Source organism: Mustela nivalis (assembly GCF_964662115.1).
Source record: "Mustela nivalis genome assembly, contig: HAP1_SCAFFOLD_2011, whole genome shotgun sequence".
NCBI classification, from domain to species: Eukaryota; Metazoa; Chordata; class Mammalia; order Carnivora; family Mustelidae; genus Mustela; species Mustela nivalis.
The window spans coordinates 17,036-37,648 of NW_028134653.1; the positions used below are offsets into that span (position 1 = coordinate 17,036).

Consider the following 20,613-nt stretch of genomic DNA (forward strand, 5'->3'; position numbering starts at 1 on the left):
TTCTTCCTTTTGAGACTTAAAAAAATCTCTTATTGTAATCTCTTATTTTTTGACTCATTATTTCCTTGTTTATGTTTTTGCTTGTGGTTAAGAAATAGTTTTCCACTTCACACCAAACTTTATTCAACCATTCTTCATTTAACAACGTCTTAACTCATGGTCTCATTTTTTTTTTGCCTCTGTTTACTATGAAATGCATTGCTATAGCTAAATATTTGTTCAAGCGCTCACCATTTATTTATTTATTTGTTTTTCAAGACTTTTGCTATATCTTGCCAAAATCACTCTTTCAGAAAAGTTGTACTAATTTTACATTTAAGAAAGGTCTATGTTTTTATAACAGAATCATCTATTTTTATGTTATAGGCTTTGAAATTTCTGAAAACCAGAAGAGGCAGGCTGCAATGACTGTGAGAAAAGTCCCTAAACAAAAAGGTAAAGCTGCCTATAACCACCACCACCCCAGCAGCCCCACTTACTCTGTGAGACTGGGAAGCCATAAACTATGTGATTTGCATATCTGTAGGTTTGTTTCCAGGCTGACTTTCACTTAGTGTGTTGGTGAGTGTTTGGGTTTCCAGGTGTCCCTGATAAGAGGTGGCAAATGGTCCTAAAGACATAAGTCTTAGGAGTAAATACTGTAAGGTAGTTAGGTCCAAAGATAGTTCTTTGGGTACAGGAAAAAATAGAATTTCTATTTCTTTTCCTTTTTACATAAGTAAAAGAGAGAGAAAAACTAAACTTTATTCACAATTTAGAGACAGTCCATAATAATTATAAATTTTATTAATAAGTATATTGGGAATATGTATATGATTTTCTTTCATTTGCTTGTGGGCATTTTCAAGATTAGGAGTTTTAAATCAGGATGGAGAACTGCATACTGAACCAAGACAGAAGATTCAGATATTCATTCTCTTTCTCCGAACCATAAACTAAAGTACTTTAAAAAAGGAAAATAGGGGCACCTGGGAGGCTCAGTCTGTTGATTGTCTTACTCTTGATTTTGGCTCAGGTCATGATCCTCAGGTCTTAAGATAGAGTCCCACATTGGGCTCCATACTGGATTTGGAGCCTGCTTGAAATACTCTGTCTTTCTCTCTGTGACCCTTCCTTCCCACCCTACCCCCATGGGCCCACACTAGCGCGTGCTCTCTCTCTCTCTCAAAACAAAACAAAACAAAACAAAATACCTAAATACCTTAAGAATCAATTTTATTATCAAATGAAGCTTTATTTTCTCATTTTTCATGAAGTAGACATAATTAAAATGCTTAGTTGAACAAAAGAAAGTAATTCATGAAGCCTCTTCAGTACCAGTCATTTTATGTAAGTTCTTTAATTTTATCTTTATGCTACTTCTGAAAAGGAAGGCATTATTAGCCTCATTTTCAGATGAGGAAATAAGATCTTTGGGGTGAAGTGATTGTGAACTTAACTCATCTTGATTGTAAGTCCACTGTTCTTACCCCACTATCTCAGGGTTCTGCTGGCTCTCTGTGCTGGGAAAGAACAGCTCACTTTTTTGTCTCACCTCAATTACTGACAGTTGCTTCTGTTACTTACCACCACTGTCATTTTCCCCACATGTAGGTGATCTTAATGAGACCTCACTTTCCCCAGCCCCTTCCTCTGCTTTCTAAGTAGTCTCTTTAATTCAGAATGAGTCACCATACAAAATGATTAGATTCAAGTTGCCTGAAATTCTAGTGACCACATAAAGCACCCTTAGTTATTCCCAAATGAAGCTCCTTTCCACCAAGGAAGCTGTGTGCCTGTGAATATCTGATCTCCAATTAAACAGTGCACCTAGTTGGGGCCCCTCTGGCTAGACATGTCTTCCTTTTTACTGTTTATTGTTTCTTGCCCTTGGGAGGCACTCACTAGCTCTTTCTCTCATCATGAAAATGTGATTATCTTCAGACAGGGAATTAAAGGCAATCACTCCTAACCTCCTGGGAATGAAAACATGAGAAATAGTGTTAGAAAGCTATCTGGAGTTAATGTCAGTGGAGCGGAGCTATGATCTGGATGACTAGGGCAGCCCTATGAGAGACTGTGCTCCTTCCTTAGACATAGATATAAGCAGAACAGAATCCCAGTCAGTTGGGGAATCCTCAAGCTATAAAGAGGCTACTGTGTTAATAGCTTCCTGTTTCCTGGAGGCTCTTAAACCTTGAGCTTCTCTTACTCTGATCCCCTCTACCGTCCTCACCACAGTGGCATTCATGATGGGATGGGACCCATTTACCTCAATTCAGATTCCCTCAAGCCTATCTGAGGCTGGCTGTTTGTGCGTGCGTGTGTGTGTGTGTGTGTGTGTGTGTGTGTTTGTTGTTTATTTTTTGGTTTGTTTGTTTGCTTTCACTATGAACTCTTAAAGCACAAGAACAACCATAAAACAACAAATTGCAAAATAATCCAGCTCACTCATACCAAGCTTTTGTGTCAGGTTCCTTTTCCACCTGTCTAGTCACAAGACTATTCCTTTCAGGTTCTCTCTTACTCTCCAGTATCTAAACATTGGTTCATATGGGCAACTTTCCACCTTAAACGATTCTAAAGTTTTCAAACTCATTTATTTTCAAACCTTGCAAAATTCCTACAAATCTCCTTCTTCATTTCTATTTCTAGTTTTCAAGACTCTCCTAGTCCAGGACTATAATGACTGATATATTTTGAGACTTGAGGTAACTACACATGTGGAAACAAGTGTCAAACCTAGGAATTCAATAGTTTTATACATATGAAGAACAAGAAGGGAATTCTTCCGGATACCCATAAAAGCCAGTTTCTTTAACCCTTACAGTGACCGCTTCCTGGAAGTGATGGGAACATTGTTGTTAAGATTTCTCTAAGGCAGACGTAATTGGATAGGAAATTATTCTAGTGTTCTCTTCTGACCTCATCCATAATGCCATGGGTCCTTATCAACTCCTCTGGAGGAGAGGAAGTCTATCTGTAAGATAAGCAAAGAGGACAAAGCCTAGCTCCAAGGAAGGCATTTTATGTTTACCTTTTATACTGTCTTAGTTTTAAGACTGATGTATAACATATTGGAATTTTAATACTAATTCCTAGTCTATCAACCTATTTCAGTCTGCCATCATGGAGCTACATAGGGCCATGAGCAAAGATCCCATCTCCACAGGCTATAGGACCATCTCAAAAATCGAATGAACATCCTAAAGTAACTAAAATAATCTTGAAAAAGAAGAGTAAAGTTGGGGTGCTCAGTCTATACTGATTTTGACACAAATTATATGGGTACAATAACCAAGACAGTGTGGTATTGGGAGAAGGATAGACATATTGTATTAGTGGAAGAGAACAAAAAAACCAGAAATAGACCTATACAAATATACCCAAGTAATTTTTGATAAAGATGTAGAAGAAATTTAGTGGAGGAAGGGTAGTCTTTTTAACAGATGCTGCCTCAGCCATAGATCAAAAATAAACTTCAACCTAAACTCATACCTTACAAAAATGAACTCAAAATACATAATGGGCTTAAATTTAAAGCTACAAAACTTTTTTTTTTTTTAAGGAGAAAATCTTCATCTAGTGCTATGCAAAGAAGTTCTTAGACTTCATACCAAAAGCTTGAACCATGAAATGAAAAATTGATAAAATGGACCTCATCAAAATAGACATTTTTCCTCTATGAAAGATCACATGAAGAGGAGGAAAAGACAAGTTATAGGCTAGGAAAAATATTTGCAAACCATGTATCTGAGAAAAACACTATTATCTAGAATATATAAAAAACTATCAAAACTCAGCAGTTAAAAAAAAACACACTCCAATTAGAAAATGGGCAAAAGATGGATATTTTACTGTAGAGGATTATATGGATGATAGTTAAGCATATGAAAAGGTGTTCAACATTATTAGTCATTGGAGAAATGCAAATGAAAACCGCAATGAGATGCCACTATATACCTCTTAAAAGGGCTAAAATAAAAAATAGTGACAACACCAAATGCTGGCAAAGTTTTAGGGAAGCTCAATCATTTATACCTTGCTGGTGAGAATACTAAATGGTACAGCCACTCTGGAAAATAGTATGATAGTTTCTTAAGACACAAAACATACCACTACCATATAACCCAGAAAGTATACCTGGGTAGTTGTCCCAGAGAAATGAAAAATTACTTTTACTAAACAAAACAGAACAAAAAACAAACAAAAAACACCTCTATATGTTAAATAATTTGAATTTAAATAAAATCTTGGAGGAAAAAAAAAAAACACCTCTAAACAAATGTTTATAGCAGCTTTGTTCATGATAGCCCAATCTGGAAAGATCACAGATGTCTTTCAGTGGGTGAGTAATTATGGAATATCCATGCCATGGAATATTACTCATGAATAAAAATGAGCCAGCTATTGCTATATGCAGCAACTTGGGTGACTATCCAAAGAATTACACTAAGTGAGAAAAGCCAATCCCCAAAAGTCTCATATGGTATGACTCCATTTATGTAACATTCTTGAAACATTGTCATTTACTAATGGGGAACAGATTAGTGATTGCTAATGGTTAAGGGGGAGTGGAGAGGTCAGGAGAGAAGTGTGGTTATGGAAGAGTAACTACTGATTTCCTGATACAGAAATGTCCTATCTCTTCTCTGTGTCCTGTAACAATGTTAATATCCTGGTTGTAATATTGTACTACAGTTTTGCAAAATGTTATCATGGAAGAAACTGAGCATAGGCTACAAAGCATATCTCTGTATTGTTTCTTACAACTGCATGTAAACCTGCGATACTTTCAAAATAAAAAGCTTAATTGAGAAATTAAAATGAACACTTCCCAGACTTTCTCCCTAGTATTCTCATATCATTTGTTGGCACCCAGTACACTCATATTTCTGACACTCACCACTTTTAAAAATTGCCTGTTAGAGGACATCATCAAAATGGCAGAATAATTTTCTACTGTCTTCCCCCTAAAAAAAAAGAAATTGATTTTGACAATCACCCATAGATGAGTGTGCTTTTGTGAAAGTTCAGAAGTCCAGCAGAAAAGTTCCAGACTACTCATGGAGAAAAACAAACAAACAAACAAACAAAGAAACCCACAAATAACCTTGATTAGATGCATAGAAAAAGAGATCAGTCAATAAAGACTAAAGGAAGTGAATGCTTTTTCAAATGCAAAGACAGCAACCCAAGACTACAAGGAACATGAAAATTTAAGGAAACTTGATATTACCAAAGGAACACATTTTTAAATAAATGAACCCCTCAAAGATATGGAGATATGCAATTTTTTCCAGTAAACATTTCAAAATAGTTTTTAAAGGAAGTTCAGTGTGCTACAAGAAAGCATAGAGAGACAATTCAACAAATTCAGGAAAACAGTACACAAAACAAGAAAATTAACAGAGACTAAAATTTATAAGAACCAAACAGAAATTACAAAGCTGAAGAATACAATGAATGAAATGGAAAAAAAAAATGCAATAGAGAACCTCGACAACAAATTCAAACAAGCAGAAGAAAGAATTTCTGGAGTCAAAGGTCATTTGAAATCGTCCAGAGTAGAACAAAGAAAAAAGAATTTTAAAAAGTGAAAAAAGCTGATGTGAGTTATGGGATAAGATTAAGAGAAGCATTCCATAAAATATTGGACTCCCAGGAGAAGAAAAGAGGGAGAAAGCTTGTTTAAAGAAGTAACAACTGAGGAATTTCCAATTCTGGTTGGGTATTTGAATATTCAGCTTCACAAAGTTCACTGGTTTCCAAACAATTTCAACCCAAATGTTCTTCAAGATACACTATAAAACTGTCAAAAATCAAAGACAAAGAGAAAAGATTAAAAGCAGCAAGAGAAAAAATCCTCATATACAAGGGAACCCACATAAGACTATTCAAAGATTTCTCAGCAGGAACTTAGCAGACTAGGAGAGAGTGGGATGTTCTTTCAAAGTTCTTAAAAAAGAAAATTGTCAACCAAGAATACTATAACCAGGGAAGTTTAGACATGAAGAGAGAGAAAGACTTTCCCAGAGAGAAGGAGAGATTGAGAGAGAGAGCTGGATATTGAGAGAGAGAGAGAGAGTTCATTACCACTAGACTTATCTTACAAGAAATGCTGAAAGGAATTTTTCAGGTGAAATGAAAGGGTCCTGAGTAGTAACATGAACATAAAACACACAGGTAAAGAAAGTATTTTATTCAGAGTACTCTAATTAATATAATCTAATATTGAGGTGTGTTAATTAATTATATTTATATTTATAAGGATAAAGTATGAAATGATTAAAGTGATTAAAAATAACTAACTACAATAATTTATTAATGAATAACAATAAAAAGATGTAAATTGTGGCATCAAAAACACAGTATGTGGGGTTGGGGAGTAAAATGGTAGTTTTATTATGTATCCAAAGTTAGTTTGTTATCAGCATAAAATGGACTGTTGTAACTCTAAGGTGTTTTATGTAATCCTCATTGTAACAGTAAAGCAAGCACTTAACAGCAGATACACACACACAAAAGAGGTTAATCGAATCATACCAGTTAGGAAAACCATTGATTACCTATCAATAATTACTTTATTATTTTTCTAGGTTTTTTTTAAAGATTTTATTTATTTATTTGACAGAGATTACAAGTAGGCAGAGAGAGAGGAAAGGAAGCAGACTCCCTGCTGAGCAGAGAGCCCAATGTGGGGCTTAATCCCAGGACCCTGGGATCATGACCTGAGCCAAAGGCAGAGGCTTTAACCCACTGAGCCACCCAGGCACCACTCTAGTTTATTTATTTATTTTTTAATTTAAATTCAAGTTAGTTAGCATGTAGTGTAGTACTGGTTTCAAGAGTAAAATTTAGGGTGGTTGGTTTATGGACATTGGGGAGGGTATGTGCTATGGTGAGTGCTGTGAAATGTGTAAGCCTGGTGAATCAGACCTATAACCCTGGGGCAAAGAATACATTATATGTTAATAAAAATAATTTAGAAAAGAGTAAAATTTAGTGATTCATCACTTACATATAACACCCAGTGCTCATTCCAATAAGTGCCTTCTTTAATGCCCATCACCCATTTAGCCCATTTGCCCACCCCCCCCCAGCATGTAAATGGATTCAATTGTCTTATCAATGTTCATAGAATGGCTGAATAGATAAAAGAAAAAACAGACAAAACTATACACTGCCTACAAAGGACTAAGTTCATCTTTAAGGATACACATAGCCTCAAAGTTAAGGGATGGAAAAAGATATTCCACACAAGTGAAAACCAAAAATAGAGCAAGGGTATTTATCTGATCCTTATAACAGATAAATAGACTATAAGTAAAAAAATCACAAGAGACAAAGAAGGTCATTATACAATGATAAAGGGTTGATTCATCAAGATATAATATGTATGTACCCAGAACATGAATATATAAATTGTAACTATATATGTATCCAATATGGAGCACCTAAATATATTGAGCAAATACTAACATATCTGAAGGAAGAAATAAAAATATAATAATAGCAATAGTTGATAGATCACCTAGACAAAAAATGATTAAGAAAACATTGGATTGGAAATATATTTAGACCAAATGGACCTAAGAGACATATAGCAGCAGCTATTTTCTCAAGACAAGTGAAACATGCTCTACAATAGTTTGTGTTAGGTCACAAAAAAGTCTTACAAATTTAAGAAGACTGAAATTAGATCAAGTATCACGCAACCACAATGGTGTGAAACTAGAAATCAATAGAAGGAAAACTGGAAAGTTCACAAATATGTGGAAATTAAACAACACACTCCTGAACAACCAATGAGTTAAAGAAGAAATCAAAAGGGAAATTTAAAAAAAAAATCTTGAGATAAATGTAAAAGAGAACACAAAAAACCAAGTTATTGGATGTAGCAAAATCAGTTCCAGGAGGGAAGCTAATGGTCATAGTGCTTGCACAAAGAAAAAAATCAAATAACGTAAATTTACACTTCAAGGAACAAGCAAAAGAAGAAAGTTTAAGTCCAATGTTGGCAGGAAAAAGGAAATAACAAAGATCAGAGGAGAAGTAGAGACCAGAAAAACAGTAGAAAAGATCAATTAAATCAAGAGTTTGTTTACATAAAGATAAACAAAATTGACAAAACTTTAGCTAGGCTAGGAAAGAGGGAGAGAAATAAAATCAGAAATTAATCAGATATTACATATGATACCACAGAAATGGAATCATGAGAGTGATTCTGTGAACAAGTACCTACTAACAAATTTGATGACCTAGAAGAAATGAATAATTTCAAAAAAATACAATGTATCAAGATTGAATTACAAAGAACATATTAAAAATGAGCAAAAAAGATTGAATTAGTAAGCAGAAACCTTCCAACAAAGAAAAGTCCAAGAAGAGATAGTTTCTCTGGTGGATTGTACAAAGAATTTAAAGAATGTTGATCCTTCTCAAACTCTTCAAAAAAAATTGAAAAGAAGGGAATACCCCCAAACTCATTTTATGAGGCCAGCATTACACTAATACCAAATCCGAATAAGGACTGTATAAGAAAAGAAACCCAAAGGATAATATTCCTAATGCAAAATTTCTTAGCAAAATACTAGCTAACCAAATAGAATAGCACATTAAAAGGATCATACAGCATCATCAAGTGGGATTCATTATTGAGGTGCAAGATGTTAATACAACACATTAATAGGAAGATAAAAATCATTTAATCATCTCAATAGATTCTGAAAAAGCATATACTTTCATGATAAAAACTCTCACCAAATTAGGTATAGAAGGAGCTATGTCAACATAATACAGACAATACATGGCAAATCCACAGCCAACATCATATTTAATGGTGAAAGTTTGGAAACTATTTTTCTAATATAAGAACACAGTTGTGCACTATCTCACTAGTCCTATGCAACATAATACTACGTCTTTTTTTAAATTTTTTATTTTCAGCATTACAATAATCATTATTTTTTGTACCACATCCAATGCTCCATGCAATCTGTGCCCTCTCTAATACCCACCACCTGGTTCCCCCAACCTCCTACCCCACGCTGCTTCAAACCCCTCAGATTGTTTTGCAGAGTCCATAGTCTCTCATGGTTCACCTCCCCTTCCAATTTCCCCCCAACTCCCTTCTCCTCTCTAACTCCCCTTGTCCTCCATGATATTTGTTATGCTCCACAAATAAGTGAAACCATATGATAATTGACTCTTTCTGCTTGACTTATTTCACTCAACATAATCTCTTCCAGTCCCATCCATGTTGCTTACAAAAGTTGGGTATTCATCCTTTCTGATGGAGGCATAATACTCCATAGTGTATATGGACAACATCTTCCTTACCCATTCGTCCGTGGAAGGGCATCTTGATTCTTTCCACAGTTTGGTGACTGTGGCCATTGCTGCTATAAACATTGGGGTAAATACAGATGGCCCTTCTTTTCACTACATCTGTATCTTTGGAGTAAATACCCAGTAGTACAATTACAGGGTCATAGGGAAGTTCTATTTTTAATTTCTTGAGGAATCTCCACATTGTTCTCCAAAGAGGCTGTACCAACTTGTATTCCCACCAACAGTGTAAGAGGGTTCCCCTTTCTCCATATCCCCTTCAACACATGCTGTTTCCTGTCTCGCTAATTTTGGCCATTCTAACTGGTATAAGGTGATATCTCAATGTGGTTTTAATTTGAATCTCCCTGAGGGCGAGTGATGATGAACATTTTTTCATGTGTCTGATAGCCATTTGTATGTCTTCATTGGAGAAGGGTCTGTTCATATCTTCTGCCCATTTTTTGATATGATTGTCTGTTTTGTGTGTGTTGAGTTTCAGGAGTTCTTTATAGATCCTGGATATCAACCTTTTGTCTGTACTGTCATTTGCAAATATCTTCTCCCATTCCGTGGGTTGCCTCTTTGTTTTCTTGACTGTTTCCTTTACTGTGCAGAAGCTTTTGATTTTGATGAAGTCCCAAAAGTTTATTTTCCCTTTTGTTTCCTTTGCCTTTGGAGACATATCTTGAAAGAAGTTGCTGTGGCTGATATAGAAGAGATTACTGCTTATGTTCTCCTCTAGGATTCTGATGGATTCCTGTCTCACATTGAGGTCTTTTATCTATTTAGAGTTTATCTTTGTGTACGGTGTAAGAGAATGGTTGAGTTTCATTCTTCTACATATAGCGGCCCAGTTTTCCCAGCACCATTTATTGAAGAGACTGTCTTTTTTCCACTGTAATACTAGACGTCTTAAGCAGAGAGCAGTCATGCAAGAGAAAGAAGGAAACTGTATCCAAATCAGAAAGGAGGAAGTAAAATTGATTCTGTTTGATGATGACAAGATTTTATGTATTTAAGAGCATCTATAAAACACCCACAGCTAACACCAGGCTTAGTGATGAGAGACTGATGTTTTTTCCGCTAAGATCGGGAACAAGGCAATAATGCCCAGTCTCCTCACCTCTATTCACTATTGTTCTGGGGGTTCTGGCCAAGGCAATTAGGAAAGAAGCAGAAATAAAAGGTATTCAGTTTGGAAAGGAAGAGGTAAAATGCACCTCTATTTGCAAATAACACAATCTTACATATAGAAAACCCTACAGAACACACATACACACACACACACACACACACACACACATCACTATTAGACTTAATTAATGAATTCAGCAAAGTTGCAGGATATAAGATCAATATATAAAAATTAATTTTATTTCTATACACATTAAAAATCTTGAAATTAAGAAAATCCATTTATAGTATTAACAAAATATTTAGCAATAAATTTAATAAAACAGGTATAAAACTTATTCTCTACACACTAAAAGACATTGTTAAAAGATATTTTAAAAGTTCTGTATAGCATAACATTCTGTGTTCATGAATTATAAGACTTAATGTTGCTAAAATGGCAATATTCTGCAAATTGATCTATAGATTCAAAATAATCTCTCAATTACAGTCAACTTCTTTGTAGAGACTGACCACCTGATTATTTTTAGTTTATTTTTTGAGTATTGTTCACACACAATGTTACATTCATTTCAGGTGTATAACATAGTGATTCAATTTCTCTATACATTATGTTGTGCTCACCACAAGTGTAGCTGCTACCTGTCACCATATAATTCTATTATAATATAATTTACTGTATTCATTATTCTATGCCATGATTTGTTCTTTCCATGAATGGAATGCTGTATCTCCCACTTCCCTTTATGCAGTTGCCTACCCCACTTTCTTCTGACAACCATCATTTCTCTGTATTCACAGGTCTGAATCTTCTTTTTGTTTGTTTGCTCATTTGGTTTGTTTTCAGATTCCACATAAGAGTAAAATCATATGACATTTGTCTTTCCCAGTCTGATTTAATTCACTTAGCATAATACCCTCTAGGTTTACCCATGTTATTGCAAATGACAAGATCTCATCGATTTTTATGGTTGTGTAATATGGAATATTATACAATCATAAAAGTGGATGAGATCTTGTCATTTGCAATAACATGGGCAAAAAAAAAAAAAATAACATGGGAAGCAACCTAAGTGTCCATCAGTAGAAGAATGGATAAAGAAGATATATATAAAGTTATATATAACTTTATATTAAAGTTATTAAAGAAGATATAAATATAAAGTTATATATAACTTTATATACATCTTCTTTATCCATTTTTCTACTGATGGACATTTAGGTTGCTTCCCAATCTTGGATATTGTAAATACTATTGCACTAAACATAGGGATGTATGCATATATCTTTTTGAATTAGTGTTTTTTTTCCGTTGGTTTAACATCCAATTATTGGGTAATATAATATTTCTCTTTTGAATTTTTTGAGGACATTCCATACTGTTTTCCACAGTCACTGCATCAATTTACATTTCTATCAACAGGGCACAAGGGTTCCTTTTTCTCTACATCCTCATCAGCGCTTGTTTTTGTCTTTTTTATTTTAGCCATCCTGACAGCTGTAAGGTGATATCTCATAGTGGTTTTTATTTGCATTTCCCTGGTGATTAGTGATGTTGAGCATCTCTTAATGTGTCTGTTGGCCATCTGCATATGTTCTTTAGAAAAACTGACAAGCTGATTTTAAAATTCATATGGAATTGCAAGGGAACCAGAATGTCTAAAACAGTCTTGAAAAGGAAGAACAAAGCAGGAGGACTCACGTCCTGATTTCAGAGTGCGGTCCTTACTCCAACATCATCAGTAACATGTAAGAATGTACTATAAGCACAAATTATCAGGCTCTTCCTTAGACCTATGATGGGTGATTCTGATACAGGTTCAAGTTTGAGAATTATAACTGGCCTAGACTGGAAATTAGATTAACTATACAAGATGAATTTGATTTGATTTTTCACCTCCCCATTTTCTGGATACTTATTAATTTCTTAATTCATAGAAGATAAAAAGAAAGATAAAACATATTGATGGAGAGGTCATATAAAACCTTATTTCCTAATTAGAAGGAACTTCCTTTCCACTTTCTACTTTGTATTTATCTGTTCCAACCAGTCATTTTGAATGGGACTATTGACTGGTCTAGCTTGATTTGCACTTGATACTTATTTGTCTAATGACTTGTTGCTACTGGTAAAATCTTTAGCACACAAAAGTGAACATTTAGAATACAGTATGAATAAATGTTTTGAACAGAGATTAAGCTTCATTATGCCTGGCATGGTGTCATTTATAGCTCTGATTTTAGTTTGAAGACTCAGGGAAGGCATATAGGTTTCAGAAGGTAAAGAAATAAAGGGCAAGGTTGGTGGGAAATATATTCCACATCTGGCAGATTAACACAAGAGAGCTAAATTAGTCAGAAGTTTTATAGCAAGGAGAACAGAATAGTATAGTGCTCAAGCATAATTAAACTATAGATCCTTCACTGGGGAAGAAGAAAGCTAGGGAACAGCAGGGCTGGCAGAAGGTCTGGACAGGAATTGGAGGGAACTCTGTGGGAAAAGCCAGAGAGCAAATCAGGGCTTAGGGGCTCAGACCTAAGGAGCAGTGGCATGGACTACTAAAGGACTGGAGTTGGCACTCACGGAAAAAAAGGAAGAAGGAGAAGGAGAAGAAGGAGAAGAAAAAAGGATTTTATATGTAGAAAATCCTAAAGACTCTACAAAAAAAAAAAAACCTGTTAGATTTAATCAATGAATTCAGTAAGATTTCAGGATGCAAAACTAACATACAAAACTCGGTAGTATCTATACACCAAAAATGAATTATTCAAAAAACAAAATAAAACAATCCATCTATAATAGTATCAAAAATGATAAGCTACTTAGGAATAAATCTAGCCAAGGAGGTGAAAGATGTGTTCACTGAAAACTCTAACACATTTATGAAAAAAATGGAAAATATCCTTTGCCTCTAGATTGCAAGAATTAATATTGTTAAAAAGTCTGCATACCCCAAACCATCTATAGGTTCTGTGCATTTCCTATCATGATTCAAATGACATTTTTTATAGAATTTAAAAAAAAAAACAATTCTAAAATTTTTATGCAACCATAAAAGACCCTGAATAGCCAAAACAATCTTGAGGAAGAACAAAGCTGGAACCATCACACTTTCTGACTTCACGCTATATATTACAGGGGTGCTTGGGTGGCTCAGTCAGTTAAGCGTCTGCTTTCTGCTCATATCATGATCTCAGGGTCCTAGGACTGAGCCCCGCATCTGACTCCCTGCTCAGTGAGGAATTTGCTTCTTCCTCTCTCTCTGCAGCTCCCCCTGCTTGTGATCTCCTGCTCTCTCTCTGACAAGTAAATAAATAAAACCTTTTTTAAAAAAAGCTGTATTGCAAAACTATGATTATCGAACAGTTTAGTACTGGGAAAAATACAGATATGCAGACCAATAGAAAATAATTTAGATCCCAGAAATAAACCCATGCATATACACTCAAGTAAAAATTGACAAAGGAGGCAAGAATAGTCAAAAAAGGACAGTCTCTTCAATAAGTGGCTCTAGGGAAATTAGATACTCAGATACAAAAGGATGAACTAGACCCCTATGTTATACCACTCAAATGATTATAAAACAACATGGGAGAAAAATCTTCTTGACATTGGTTTTGACAATGAATTATTGGACATGACACATAAAGCACAAGTAACAAAATCAAGTGAGATCACATGACATTTAAAGGTTTGGCACAACAAAAATGAACAAAATAAAAGAGCAACCTCCAGAATGGGAAAAATATTTGCAATCTACATATGTGATAAGGGGTTAATATATAAAATATTAAATATTAAAATATTTTGCTATACTACTCAATAGCAAAAAACCCATGAATAACTTAATTTAAAGAGGCAAAGGACCTGAATAGATACTTTTCCAAAGAAAATATTCAAATGTCCACTAAGTACATGAAAAGGTACACAACATTACATTAATCTTCAGGAAATTTAAATAAGCACATTGAGATATCTCTTCACACATATTAGAATGGCTATCAAAAGACAAGCAATACCAATTAGAATAGTCAAAATTAACAAGGCAGGAAACAAGTGTTGGAGAGGATGTGGAGAAAGGGGAACCTCTTACACTGTAGGTGGGAATGCATGTTGTTGCAGCCACTTTGGAAAACAGTGTGGAGATTCCTCAAAAAAATTAAAAATAGAGATAAATTATGACCCTGCAATTGCACTACTGGGTATTTACCTCAAGGATACAGATGTAGTGAAAATAAGGGCCATATGTACCCCAATGTTCATAGCAGCAATGGCCACAGTCACCAAACTGGAAAGAGCCAAGAAGCCCTCCAAGAGACGAATGGATAAAGATATGGTCCTTACATACAATGGAATATTACACAGCCATCAGAAAGGATGAAAACCAAACTTTTGTATCAACATGGGCAGGACTGGAGGAGATGATGCTGAATGAAATAAGTCAAGCAGAGAAAGCCAATTATCATATGGTTTCATTAACTTGTGGAACACAAGGAATGGCGTGGAGGATATTGGGTGAAGGAAGGGAAAAATGAAGGGGGGATCAGAAGGGGAGATGAATAATGAAGACTGTGGACTCTGAGAAACAAACTGATGGTTTTAGCAGGGAGGGAGTGGGGGGATGGTTTGGTCCAGTGATGGGTATTAAGGAGGACGCATCTTGCATGGAACACTGGATGTGGTACATAAACAATGAATCTTGGAACACTGAAAAAATAAAATAAAATTAAGATGTTAAAAAAAAGATAAACAATAAGTATTAACAAGGATATGGAGAGAAAGGAACCCTTGTATACTGTAGGAATGTAAGTTAGTACAGCCAGTATGGAAAACAGTATGGGAATTCATCAAAAAATTAAAAAAAAATAGAACTACTATATGATCCAGTGATTCCAGTTTGGGGTATATATCTAAAGGAAATAAAATCACTGTATCAAAAAAAAAATCTGCTCCCTATGTTCATTGCAGTATTATTCACAATAGCCAAGACATGGAAACAATTTAAATGGGGCAAACAAATAGATAAAATAAATGTGAATAAAGTACACACACACACACACGGAAAATTATTCATCATAAAAGGAGGAAATTCTGCCTTTTGCCACATCATGAATGAACCTGGAGGATATTATTCTAAGTGAAATAATTCAGAGAAACACAAATACTCTATGATCTCATTTATATGTGGGATGTAAGAAAATTCAAACTCATAGAAACAGAACAGATTGGTGGTTGCCAGATGTAGGGTGTATGCAGTGGGAAATATGTGTAAATGTAGTCAAAGGGGGTATGTGGTAGGGGATATGAGTAAAGTTAGTCAAAGGATACAAAACAATTAAGTTCTATATAGCACTGTCACTAAAGTTAATAATACTGAATTGAAAATTTGAAAGTTTCTAAGAGAATAGATCTTAAAAGTTCTTATCCAAAGAAAATATATGTAACTATGTGAGGTGATAGATGTGAAGTAACTTTAACATGGCTATCATTTTTCAGTATCAAACATATCAAGCATCAAATCATTATGTTGTACACCTTAATCATATACAAGGTAATATGTCTATTTTAGCTCAATAAAACTGACAGAAAAAAAAAAGATATACAGAATCTGAGCAACCAATAATGACCAATAATGACTCAGCAAAATCTGAGCAAACCAATAATTACTAATTTTGAATTAGTCATCAAAATCCTCCCAAAAAGAAAAACCTAGGACCAGATGGTTTCTCTGGTGAATTCCATAAAACATTTAAAGAAGAATTTAACACAAGTCCTTCTGAAACTCTTCCAAAAACTTGAAAGGAATACTTCCAAACTGATTTTATGAGGTTGTGGTTACACTGACATGAATGTTATATAAAAACAATACAAGACAATACAAGCCAATATTTCTGATAAATATAGATGCAAAAAATTCTCAACAAAATACTAGCAAACCAAGTTCAACAGCACACTAAAAGGTTCATACACCAATATCTAGTGGGATTCATCTCTAGGAAGCAGGGAGCATTCAATATATGCAAGTCAAAAAATGTGATACACCACATTAACAGAATATAAGATAAAATCACATCTATACAGATGCAATAAAAGCATCTGAAAAAATTCAACATATTTTCTTTTTTTATTAAGTTCAGTTTGCCAACATATAGAACATCATTAGTTTTTGATGTAGTTTCGATGATTCATTAGTTGTGTATGACATTGAGTGCTCATCACATCATATGCTCTCCTTAATGCCCATCACCCTGTTACTGCATCCTCCCGCCCACTCCCCTTCTTCAACACTCAGTTTATTTCCAAGAGTCAAGAGTCTCTCATGATTTGTCTCCTTCTCTGGTTTATTCCCATTCAGTTTTCCCTCCCTAGCCCTATGGTCCTCTGCATTATTCCTTATATTCCACATATAAGTGAAATCACATCAACATATTTTCATGATTAAAATCTCTCAATAAAATTTATATACAAGGAATATACTTCAACATAATAAATGCCTTATGTAACAAGCTTGCTACTATTAACAATCATGCTCAATGGTAAATGGTTGAACGCTTTTCCTCTAATATCAGGAACAAGACAAGGATGCCAACTCTCACCACTTCTATTCAACATACTGTTGGAAGTCCTACCCAGAGCAATCAGGCAAGAAAAGGGCACGAAAATCAGAGAGGAAGAAGTAAAATTGTCTCTGTTGACAGATGACATGATTTTATGTAAGAAAAATATAAAGACTCTTTTAAGAAATAATATTTTTTAAAAAGCCAATCTGGAAAAAAAAAAGAATACTAGAATAATAATGGAAGTGAATAATATTTCAGGATGCAAAATACAAGTACAAGAATCATATGTGTTTCAGTAAAAATGAACATTGAAAAGATAAATTAATGTAACAAATCCATTTGCTATAACACAAAATAGGATAAAGTACTTAGGAATACATTTAACCTAGGAGGTTAAAAATCCATATACTATAAACTATTTCATATGTATAAAAGAAATTGAAGAAAACACAAATAAATGGAATGATATTTCATATTCATGGATTTTAAGAATTAATATTGTGAAAATGCCCTTACTACCCAAGGTCATCTGTAGATTTATTGTAATCCCTGTCTCAAATTCCACGGTATTTTTCACAGAAGTAGATAAATTATAAAATTCATATGGAACTAAAAAAGACCCCAAATAACCAAAGCAATCCTGAGAATGAACAAAACTGGTGGTGTCATGCTTTCTGATTTCAAACTTCATTCCAACGTTATAGTAATCAAAACAATATGGTGCTGGCATAAAACCTGACATATAGATTAATGGGAGAGGATCAAGATCCCAAGTATGAACCATGAACCCATAGTCAGCTAATATTTATCAGGAGGCCAGGAATACTCAGCGGGGAAGGGTAGACTTTTATAAATGGTATTGGGAAAAATTGAATGTCCATGTGCAAAGGAATGTATTAGACCTCTATCTGTATAGACTGCTCAGAAAAATTAACTCAAAATAAATTAAAGACTTAAGTGTAAGGCTGAACCCCATTAAAAATACTAGGAGAAAATATAGGGAAAATACTCCCTGACATGGTTTTAGTAACAAGTTTTTGCATATGGCACCAAAAGCACAAACAATGAAAAATATAAATACTATATGATATCACCTATATTGGAATCTAAAAACAAAGTTATAGAAATAGAAAGTAGATTGGTGGTTTCCAGGGGCTGAAGATGGGGTAAGAATCAAGTTGTTGGTCAAAGGGCACAAACTTTAATTATAAGATGAAGAATTCTGGGGGTATAATATATAGCATGTGGTAAATATAGTTAATATTTTAACTTGGGAATTGCTAAGAGCATAGTTCTTAAATGCTCAACACAAATAAAGGTAATTTTGTCAAATGATGGATATACTAACTAACCTTATTGTAGTAATCATCTTGTAATGTATAGATAGATAGATAGATAGATAGATAGATAGATAGATGATAGATAGATATTGCACATTGCACACCTGAAACTTACAGAATTTTATGTATCAATTATATCTCAATAAATCTGGAAAACAAAATAACCCAAGCATAGCAAAATAATACTGGCTTTTAGAAAATAACTCATTGGTTCCTATTGAAGTGCCAGTGGCTGACTATGGCTTAGTATGATACTACTTCTAAGGTAATGAGATCAAGTTATCAAACAAAGGCAAACAAAGAAGTTGGAATGTTGAAATTTCACACATTGGATAGCAGATGAGGTAGCTTTTTGGGAGGAACAGAGAGGTATTTGTTGCATTCTGAATCCTATGCGGTATGCTATTATGTTCTGAATATACGTTAAGATTGAACTTTAGATTTACCCCTCCCAACACACACACACCCATATAAAAACTTATATGAAAGTTGCAGTTTTTGAATTTTTCCCTTTGAAAGGTCACAGATCTATTACAAGTCTTACCTGTGTTCCATGAATCATGTCTTCTTTGCTTTCTCCCTCATTTACCAATGCTACTTTCATATTAAATATGGCTCCATCACTATACCCTGGTGTAGAATACTGGACCACTTTTACCTTAGCTTTTAGAAACCCATTTTCCAACCAAAGACATGCTTTGAAGTCAGGCTCTTTTGACACAGGGATAGTTGAGGGGGGAGAAAACCAAATTCCTTTGAAATTAAATGGAAATTGTTGGGTGATTTTCAGGACCAAGTCTGGCATAATGGATCATGGGGTCTTGAAAAGAGCTCTTGGGGAGCCTGGGTGGTGCAGTCAGTTGGCATCCAACTCTTGGTTTTGGCTCAGGTCATGATCTCATGGCCATGGGATTGAAACCTGCATTGGACTCCCTGCCCTGCTTGGAGTCTGCTTGTTTCTCTCTCCTCTCCCTTTCCTTCTGCCCTTCCCCTTGCCCCTACTCTAGCTTTCTCTCTCTCTCAAATAAATAAATAAATCTTAAAAAAAAGAAAGAGCTCTGAACTGAGAAATCAAAGAATATGGATTCTGTCCTTTGCTTTATGACCTTGGGTATGACATTTCACCCCAGGTCTCAGTATCCTCATCTGTAAAACTACTGGTGACAACACCACAAGATTCTCAGTGATACCTGAGTAAACAGGAAAGAAAGTGTGTGTTGTTCCAAAATCTGTTAAGGAATGCACTTCTTCCTTTGGATGATTTTCAGTTCCTGTTCACACTCTCTAATATAGGCCGCCTTTAACTGTCTGTTCAAAGTGGTCACTGGGTAATTTGAGAAGCTCCTTGCTACTTAACTTATACTCTTTCCCTTTGCTCTCCCATCTACTCTAGGTGTCAACTCTGCCCGCTCAGTTCCTCCTTCCTACCCACCACCGCAGGACCCGTTAAACCAGGGCCAGTACCTGGTCCCCGATGGCATCGCTCAGTCACAGGTCTTTGAGTTCACCGAACCCAAGCGCAGCCAGTCACCATTCTGGCAAAACTTCAGCAGGTTAACCCCCTTCAAAAAATAACTACAGGGAGGCAGATAATTTTAAAATAAAGTAAATATAATTATATTTATAGATGGACATTTTTTTGGAGAAGCACTGTTGAAATTTATATATATATAAATATATATACAGATATATATATTTATATATAGAGAGACACATATACACACACAGAGACCCTTGAGTACACACACACACACACACACACACACACACACAGAAGGACCAAAAAAAAAAGTTTTCTGTTGTTTTGGGGAAGTGAAATCTATAGTTGGTAGGAAGAGGTACCAATGACTTCTAAATATGTGATCCCTTCTTAGAAGTTTTCTGTTTTTACCCTGTCTCCCTCCCCTTTATTTTCAGAAATTTACATTTCTGTGTGTTCCTTTTCTAATTGAGATAAACTCTTTGCTCTCCTGTGAGTGATTCATTAACTTGTCATTATTACCATAGATGTGTTTGTATTTTTTTTTCTTTCCTGATGATACTGATGCTGATAACTTTTGAATTTACTTTGATGTGATAGAGTTTTTGGGAGTGTGTATTTTTTTTTCCCTTTTACTTTTCAATGGGTAAAGGGAAGATTCACCTTTCTCATCTTTCTCATCTCCCTCAGCTGACCATCTGTGAATGTTTCTACAGCTCTGCAGTTGCTCCAGACAGCTTTTTCCCTGCATCTTCTGTCCTCAGTCATGCCAGTCTAGACATGCTC

The 20,613-nt window shown here is 34.9% G+C and overlaps 1 long non-coding RNA gene across 1 annotated transcript; it reads left to right on the forward strand.

Moving 5' to 3' along the window:
- The first annotated feature begins 362 nt into the window (after positions 1 to 362).
- On the forward strand, positions 363 to 19,967 carry LOC309858201. The gene is made up of 2 exons (XR_014308095.1): positions 363 to 435; positions 19,741 to 19,967. It is a non-coding gene; the product is annotated as an uncharacterized lncRNA (long non-coding RNA).
- Positions 19,968 to 20,613: the final 646 nt, after the last annotated feature.